We start from the raw sequence: 9,215 nt of genomic DNA, 5'->3' as shown, positions 1-9,215 counted from the left end.
TAGGCTTGTCTTGTCCCTTGAATACAAGTAGATAAATACCAAATCATTCTGAATACCCAAGAAATCTATGTGGGGACTGACAGAACAAACTGCACAACTAGAGGGAGAGAAGAGGCCACATCGAGGAAGGTAGGAAGAGACTTGGTTTGGGGGAGAAATGGATTGTGAGTGCTGCAGAGGGGAGGGAGCCCTGGTTATGGAGAAAGGTGAGAGACAGAAGAGCACACAGGGAAACACACTAGGAGAACATTTGCCCAAAGCTATTGGCTGGGATAACAAGAGGGGGTGATTTTCTTGAGGTTTTTGTTTTTGTTTTTTGTTTTTTTTTTTGTAATCAGGAGGGCTTGAAGACTGGATTTTTTTTTTTTTTTTTAGATTTTATTTAGTTATTTAAGAAAAAGAGAGTGAGAGAGAGAGCGGGGGAGGAGCAGAGGGAGAGGGACAAGTGGACTCCACACTGAGCATGGAGCCCACCTGGGGCTCTATCCCACTGCCCTGTGATTATGATCTGAGCCAAAACCAAGAGTCAGACACTCAACTGATGGAGCCACCCAGGTGCCCCTGAAGACTGGAATTTTAAAGGTCAGAGGGCTTGGCTGGGATAGAGCTCTGAGGGTGCTGCCCTAATCCTGGAGAGAAGGCAGACAAACAACCCCAGAGCACCTAAGGTACACAGGGGAAAGACTGTTCCTTCTTCTTGGAGTGCATCTGTGAAAAGTGGCCTTCACAGAGATGACTGGGGACAAAAGAGCCTGTGGGCACCATTTCCCTTCCCCACCCTTCAGCATAGGCACAGACAAACCTGCTCAGTGTTTCTCACTTAAACATTGGTTGTTTAGCCTACTTGCTCCAATTCCCATGCCCCTGCATTCTTGGTGCAACTGCCCTTCTAGGTCAAACCTGCATCCATCCCACTGCAGCAAGACACTAACCAAGCACAGTCAGCCACCACAGTACATACCTAATGTTTGGAGTTTTAAAAGTCAGCAGGCTTGGCTGGGATAGAGCACAAAGTGCAGTGCACTGCTCCAGGCAGGCAAGGAACCCAGAGATACACAGCTTGAAAACAGTGTCCTGAAAAATGCCTGGGACACATGAGTGGAAATTATTCACTCTTCTGGGAGGGCTTCCCTGAGAGCAGCATGAACAGAGACCCCTCTCCAGGGAAGAAGGAGCATGCTGGTGTCATTTTCCTCCCCTCAGCATAAACCAGCCTCAGTGACTAACACAGCACCTTACACTGGGTCCCTAACCTACTGACACCAAGTCCTGACCCCCTGCACTCTTCTGGTACTGCTTTCCTCAAGCAAGTGTGCCAAAGTCTCAGTGCAGCACACCCTTCCCCAGAAGACCAGCAGAAACCCTTTTACACACTATGTCTCAGGAACAGAGAGTTTTGCAAGACTTCAGTTCTAGTGGAAGTAGCATCAGGTTTCATTTAATAAGCAGATCACAGCACACCTAGAAAAAACTCACCACACTCTGGCCAAGTTCCAAACACTGCCCACTGCAGGCAAGGAGAGAATCTGCAGATGACTGGCCTGAAGGATACAGCAGCCAAAACATAGCAGCAAAGTCCATGTAGCACACAGCAGAAGCAATCCCTGAAGCACCAGGCCCTGGACAATTTATGACCTCTTCTTCATAAAGCCATGACTCTTGGGTGCCTGGGTGGCTCAGTTGGTTAAGTGTCTCTCTCTCTCTTTTATTTTTTTAAGATTTTATTCATTTATTTGACAGAGAGAGACACAGTGAGAGAGGGAACGCAAGCAGGAGGAGTGGCAGACGGAGAAGCAAGCTTCCTGCGGAGCAGGGAACCCGATGCGGGGCTTGATCTCAGGACCCTGGGACTGTGACCTGAGCCGAAGGCAGACACTTAACGACTGAGCCACCCAGGCACCCTAAGTGTCTGACTTAATTTTGGCTCAGGTCATGATCTCAGGGCCATGAGATCGAGCCCCACATTGGGCTCTGTGCTCAGCACAGGGTCTGCTTGAATTTCTCTCCTTCTCCCTCTGCCCATCCCCCAAGCCTCATGTGCTCTCTCTCCCTCGCTCAAATAAATAAATATGTTTGAAAAAAAAATAAGCTATGACTCTCAGGAGCAGGAAACAACAGACTTTCCTAAAACACAGAAGAAGACAGAGACTTACACAAAAGGCCAAGATAGAGGAATTCATCCCAGAAGAAAGAACAAGAAAAAGTCACGGCAAGAGATCTAACCAAAAGAGATATAATTAACATGCCCGATAGAGATTTTAAAGCAACAATCATAAGAATACTCGCTAGGTTTAAGAAAAGAATGGAAGACATCAGGGAGGCCCTTACCATACAGAAAAAAGAGCTTAAAAATTTCAGAAATGAAAAAAGTGCAATAACTGAGATTTGAAAGAGACTAGATGTATTGACCACAGGATGGAAGAATCCGAGGAATAAAGAAGTGATACAGAAGACAGAATAATGGAAAATAGTGAGGCTGAATAAAAGAAAGAACAATTATGGACCACAAGAATAGACTTTGGGAACTCAGTGACTCCATCATACATAATAACATTTGTATCATTGGAATCCCAGAAGAAGAAGAGAGGGAAAGGGGGGCAGAAGGTATATTTGAGGAAATAATAGCAGAAAAATTCCCTAATCTTAAGAAGGAAAAAGACATCCAAATTCAGGAATCACAGAGACCTCCATTAAAGTCAACAAAAGCAGGCCAACAAGAAGACGTATTATAATGAAAATTTACAAAATATAGTGATAAAGAAAAACAATTCTAAAAACACCAAGTCTAAGAAGTCCCTAACTTACAAGGGAAGACCCATAACTCGAGCTGCAGATCTCTCCACAGAAACTTGGCAAACCAGAAGAAAGTGACATGATATATTCAATGTGCTGAATGGGAAAACTCTGCAGTGAAGAATACTCTATCCAGCAAGGTTATCATTCAGAGAGAAAGAGAGTTTCCCAGGCAAACAAAACCTAAAGGAGTTCATGACCACTAAACCAGCACTCCAAGAAATATTAAAGGGAACTCTCTGAATAGGAAAGAAAGACCAAAAGCAACAAAGACTAGAAAGGAACAGAGAAAATATCTAGATAACAATGACAAAACAAGCAATAAAATGGCACAAAATACATATCAATAATTACTCTGAATATAAATGGACTAAATGCTCCAATCAAAAGAAATAGGGTGTCAGAATGGATTAAAAAAAAAGACAATCTGTAGGTTGCCTACAAGAGACTCATTTTACCCTAAAGACACCTGCAGATTGAAAGTGAGGGGATAGAGAAACATATAACATGCAAATGTACATCAATAGAAAGCCCAAGTAGCAATACATATATGACACTCTAGATTTTATTTTATTTTTATTTTTTAAGATTTTATTTATTTATTTGACAGAGAGAGACACAGTGAGAGAGGGAACATAAGCAGGGGGAGTGGGGGAGGGAGAAGCAGGCTTCCCGCCGAGCAGGGAGCCCGATGTGGGACTCGATCCCAGGATCCTGGGATCGTGACCTGAGCTGAAGGCAGATGCTTAATGACTGAGCCACCCAGGCGCCCAAGACACTCTAGATTTTAAACCAAAGACTATAATAAGACAAGAAGAAGGTCACTGTATCATAATAAAGGGGACAACTCAGCAAGAAAATCTAACAATTATAAGTACTTATGACCCCAAGTTGGGAGCACCAAAATATAGAAAACAATTAATAACAAATATAAAGGAACTCATTGATAATAATACAATAATAGTAGACAATTTTAACACCCCACTTACATCAACAGGCAGATCATCTAAGCAAAAAACCAATAAGGAAGCACTGGCTTTGAATGATACACTGGACCAGATGGACTTAACAGATATATTCAGAACATTTCATCTTAAAGCAGCAGAATATACATTCTTGTCAAGTGCACAGGGGACATTCTCCAGAATAGATCACATACTAGGTCACAAATTAGGCCACAACAAGTACAAGATGGAGATCTTACCATGCATATTTTCTGACCACAACACAGTGAAACTAGAAGACAACCACAATTTTTGCCATTGCTTCCCTTGTCTTTGGCGATGTGTCTAGGAGGAAGTTGCTGTGACTGAGGTTGAAGAGGTTGCTGCATGTGTTCTCCTCTAGGATTTTGATGGATCCCTGTCTCACATTTAGGTCTTTCATCCATTTTGAGTCTATTTTTGTGTATGGTGTAAAGAAATGGTCCAGTTTCATTCTTCTGCATGTGGCTGTCCAATGTTTCCAGCACCATTTATTGAATAGATTGTCTTTTTTCCACAGGATATTCTTTCCTGCTTTGTCAAAGATTAGTTGACCATAGAGTTGAGGGTCTATTTCTGGGATCTCTATTCTTTTCCATTGATCTATGTGTCCTTTTTTGTGCCAGTACCATGCTGTCTTGATGATTACAACTTTGTAATAGAGCTTGAACTACTGGGACTTCATCAAGATAAAAAGCTTTTGCACAGCAAAGGAAACAGTCAACAAAACCAAAAGACAACCAACAGGGGCCTGGGTGGCTCAGTCATTAAGCGTCTGCCTTCGGCTCGGGTCATGATCCCAGGGTCCTGAGATTGAGCCCTGCATTGGGCTCCCTGCTCAGTGGGAAGCCTGCTTCTCCCTCTCCCACTCCCCCTGCTGTGTTCCCTCTCTCGTGGTGTCTCTCTCTGTCAAATAAATAAATAAAATCTTTTTTAAAAAATGTAAAAAGAAAAAAAGACAACCAACAGAATGGGAGAAGATATTTGCAAATGACAGATCAGATAAAGGGCTAGTACCCAAAATCTATAAATAACCTATCAAACTCAACACCCAAGGAACAAATAATCCAATCAGGAAATGGGCAGAAGACATGAACAGACATTTCTGCAAAGAAGACATCCAAATGGCCAACAGACACATGAAAAAGTGCTCAACATCACTCGGCATCAGGGAAATACAAATCAAAACCACAATGAGGTACCATCTCACATCAGTCAGGATGGCTAAAATTAACAAGTCAGGAAACGACAGATGTTGGCAAGGATGCAGAGAAAAGGGAACCATCCTACACTGTTGGTGGGGATGCAAGCTGGTGCAGCCACTCTGGAAAACAGTATGGAGGTTCCTCAAAAAGTTGAAAATAGAGCTACCCTACGACCCAGCCATTGCTCTACTGGGTATTTACCCCAAAGATACACATGTAGTAATCCAAAGGGGCACATGCACCCCAAAGTTTATAGCAGCAATGTCCACAATAGCTAAACTATGGAAAGAGCCTAGATGTTCATCGACAGATGAATGGATAAAGAAGATGTGGTATATATATATATATATATATATATATATATATACAATGGAAAATTATGCAGCTAGCAAAAAAATTGAAATCTTGCCATTTGCAATGATGTGGATGGAAATACAGGGTATTATGCTAAGTGAAATAAGTCAATCAGAGAAAGACAATTATCATATGATCTCACTGATATGTGGAATTTGAGAAACAAGGCAGAGGATCATAGGGGAAGAGAGGAAAAAATGAAACAAGAGGAAATAAGAGAGGGAGATAAACCATAAAAGACTCTTAATCTCAGGAAACAAACTGAAGGTTGCTGGAGTGGAGGAGGGTGGGAGAGATGGGGTGGTTGGGTGATGGACATTGGGGAGAGTATGTGTTAAGGTGAATGCTGTGTATTGCGTAAGACTGATGAATCACAGACCTGTACACCTGAAACAAATAATACATTATATGTTAATAAAAAAACAAGATAAATAAATGAATAAATAAATAAATAAATAAATAAATAAATAAATACAATCTTAAAAAGAACATTCCATCCTAAAACAACAGAATACTCACTCTTCTCGAGTGCACATGGAACATTCTCCAGAAAATATCACATACTGGGGCACAAATCAGGTCTTAACAGATACCAAAAGACTGAGATTATTCCCTGCATATTTTAAGACCACAATGCTTTGAAACTGGAACTCAATCACAAGAAATTTGGAAGGAACTCAAACACTTGGAGGTTAAAGAGCATCCTGCTAAAGAATGAATGGGTCAACCAAGAAATTAAGAAGAACTTAAAAATTCATGGAAACTAATGAGAATGAAAACACATCGATTCAAAACCTCTGGGATACAGCAAAGGTGTCTTAAGAGGGAAGTACATAGCAATACAAGCCTCTCTCAAAAAATTAGAAAAATTCCAAATGCACAAGCTAGCTTCTACCTAAAGGAGCTGGAGAAAGAACAGCAAATAAAGCCTAAACCAAGAAGGAGAAGAGAAATAATAAAGATTAGAGCACAAATCAATGAAATAAAAACCAGAAGAACATTAAACAGATCAATGAACTAGAAGCTGGTTCTTTGAAAGAATTAAAATCAATGAACCTCTTGCCAGACTTATCCAAAAGAAAAGAGAAAGGACCCAAATTAATAAAATCATGAATGAAAGGGGGAGAGATGATGACCAATACCAAGGAAATACAGTTAGAACATATTATGTTAGAACATATTATGTTCTGTTCTATTATGTTCTGTTAGAACATATTATGAGCAACAATATGCCAACAAATTAAGGAATCTGGAAGAAATGGATGCATTCCTGATACTTATAAAGTGCCAACACTGAAACAGGATGAAATAGACAATCTGAACAGACCAATAACCAGCAAGGAAATTGAAGCACTAATAAAAAACCTCTCAAAAAACAAGAGTCCAGGGCCAGTTGGCTTCCCAGGGGGAATTCTACCAAACATTTAAGGAAGAACTAATACCCATTCTCCTGAAGCTGTTTCAAAAAATAGAAATGGAAGGAAAACTTCCAAACCCTTTCTATGAGGCCAGCATTTCCTTGATCCCCAAACCAGACAAAAACCCCACCGAAAAGGAGAATTACAGACCAATATCCCTGATCAACATGGATGCCAAAATACTCACCAAGATACTAGCCAATAGGATCCAATAACATTAAAACAATTATTCACCACGACCACGTGCAATTTATTCCTGGGATGCAAGGGAGGTTCAACATTCAAAATCAATCAACGTGATAGATTACATTAATAAAAGTAAAGAGAAGAACCACATGATTCTCTCAATTGATGCAGAAAAAGCATTTTACAAAATACAACATACTTTCTTGATTCAAACACCTGCAAGTATAGGGATAGAGGGAACATACCTCAATATCATAAAAAGCCAGCTATGAAAAGCTCACAGCGAATATCATTCTCAATGGGGTAAAAACTGAAAGCTTTTCCCTTAAGGTCAGGAACATGACAGGAATGCAAACTCTCACCACTACTGTTCAACATAGTACTAGAAGTCCTAGTCTCAGCAATCAGACAACAAAAAGAAATAAAAGGCATTCAAACTGGCAAACAAGAAGTCAAACTCTCTTCACAGATGCAAAAGACTCCACCCCAAAATTGCTAGAACTCGTACAGAAATTCAACAGTGTGGCAGGATACAAAATCAATGCACAGAAATCAGTTGCATTTCTATACACAAACAACGAGACAGAATAAAGAGAAATTAAGGAATCCATCTCATTTACAATTGCACCAAAAACCATAAGATACCTAGGAATAAACCTAACCAAAGAGGTAAAGGTTCTGTACTCTAGAAACTACAGAACACTTATGAAAGTAATTGAGGAAGACACAAGTGATGGAAAAACATTCCATGTTCATGGACTGGAAGAATAAACATTGTGAAAATGTCTATGCTGCCTAGAGCAATCTACATATTCAATGCAATCCCTATCAAAATACCATCAACATTTTTCAGAGCTGGAACAAACAATCCTAAAATCTGTATGGAAAGAGAAAAGACCCCGAATTGCCAGATGAATATTCAAAAAGAAAACTAAAGCTGGGAGGTTCACAGTGCCTGACTCCAAGGTATATTACAAAGCTGTGGTCATCAAGAGAGCATAGTACTGGCACAAAAACAGACACATAGATAATGGACCAGAACAGAGAGCCCAGAAATGGACTCTCACCTCTACGGTCAACTAATATTACACAAATCAGGAAAGAATATTCAATGGAAAAAAGAGAGTCTCTTCAATAAATGCTGCTGGGAAAATTGGACAGCCACATGCAGAAGAATGAAACTGGACCATTCTCTTACACCATACACAAAGATAAACTCAAAATGGATGAAAGAACTCAATATGAGACAGGAATCCATCAAAATCCTAGAGGAGAACACAGACAGTAACCTCTTTGACCTCATCCACAGCAACTTCTTGCAAGACACATCTCTAAAGGCAAGGGAAACAAAAGCAAAAATGAACACTTGGGCCTTCATCAAGATTAAAAGCTTCTGCACGGCAAAGGATACAGTCAACAAAATTAAAAGGCAACCTCTGGAATGGGAGAAGATATTTGCAAATGACATAATATATAAAGGGCTGGTATCCACTATCCATAAAGAACTTCTCAAACTCAACACCCAAAAGACAAATAATCAAGTCAGGAAATGGGCAGAAGACATGAACAGACACTTCTCCAAAGAAGATATACAAATGGTCAACAGACAAATGATAAAGTGCTCCACATCACTTGCCATCAGGGAAATACAAATCAAAACCACAATGAGATAACACCTTATACCAGTTAGAATGGCCAAAATTAATAAGATATGAACAACAAAAGTTGGTGAGGATGTGGAGAAAGGGGAACCGTCCAACACTGTTGGTGGGAATGCAAGCTGGTACAGCCACTCTGGAAAACAGTATGGAGGCTCCTTAAATGTTAAAAATAGAGCTACCCTATGACCCAGGAACTGCACTACTGGGTATTTACCCTCAAAGATATAGATGTAATGAAAAGAAGGGGCACCTTCACTCCAAAGTTCATAGCAGCAATGTCCACAATACCCAAACTGGAAGGAACTGAGATGTCCTTCAACAGATGAATGGATAAAGAAGATGTGGTTCATATATACAATGGAATATTACTCAGCCATCAGAAAGGATGAATATCTACCATTTTCATCAACATGGATGGAACTGGAGGGTATTATGCTAATTGAAATATGTCAATCAGAGAAACACAATTATCACATGGTTTCAGTCATATGTGGAATAAAAGGAATAACGTAGAAGATCATAGGGACAGGGAGGGAAAACTGAACAGGAGGAAATCAGGCAGGGAGATAAACCATATGGGACTCTTGACTCTGGGAAATAAACTGAGGGTTGTGG

The sequence above is a fragment of the Mirounga leonina genome, unplaced genomic scaffold (assembly GCF_011800145.1).
Source record: "Mirounga leonina isolate KUSES-001 unplaced genomic scaffold, KU_Mleo_1.0 Mir_100873, whole genome shotgun sequence".
In the NCBI taxonomy this organism is placed as follows: Eukaryota; Metazoa; Chordata; class Mammalia; order Carnivora; family Phocidae; genus Mirounga; species Mirounga leonina.
Note: the sequence above shows the minus strand (reverse complement) of the source record.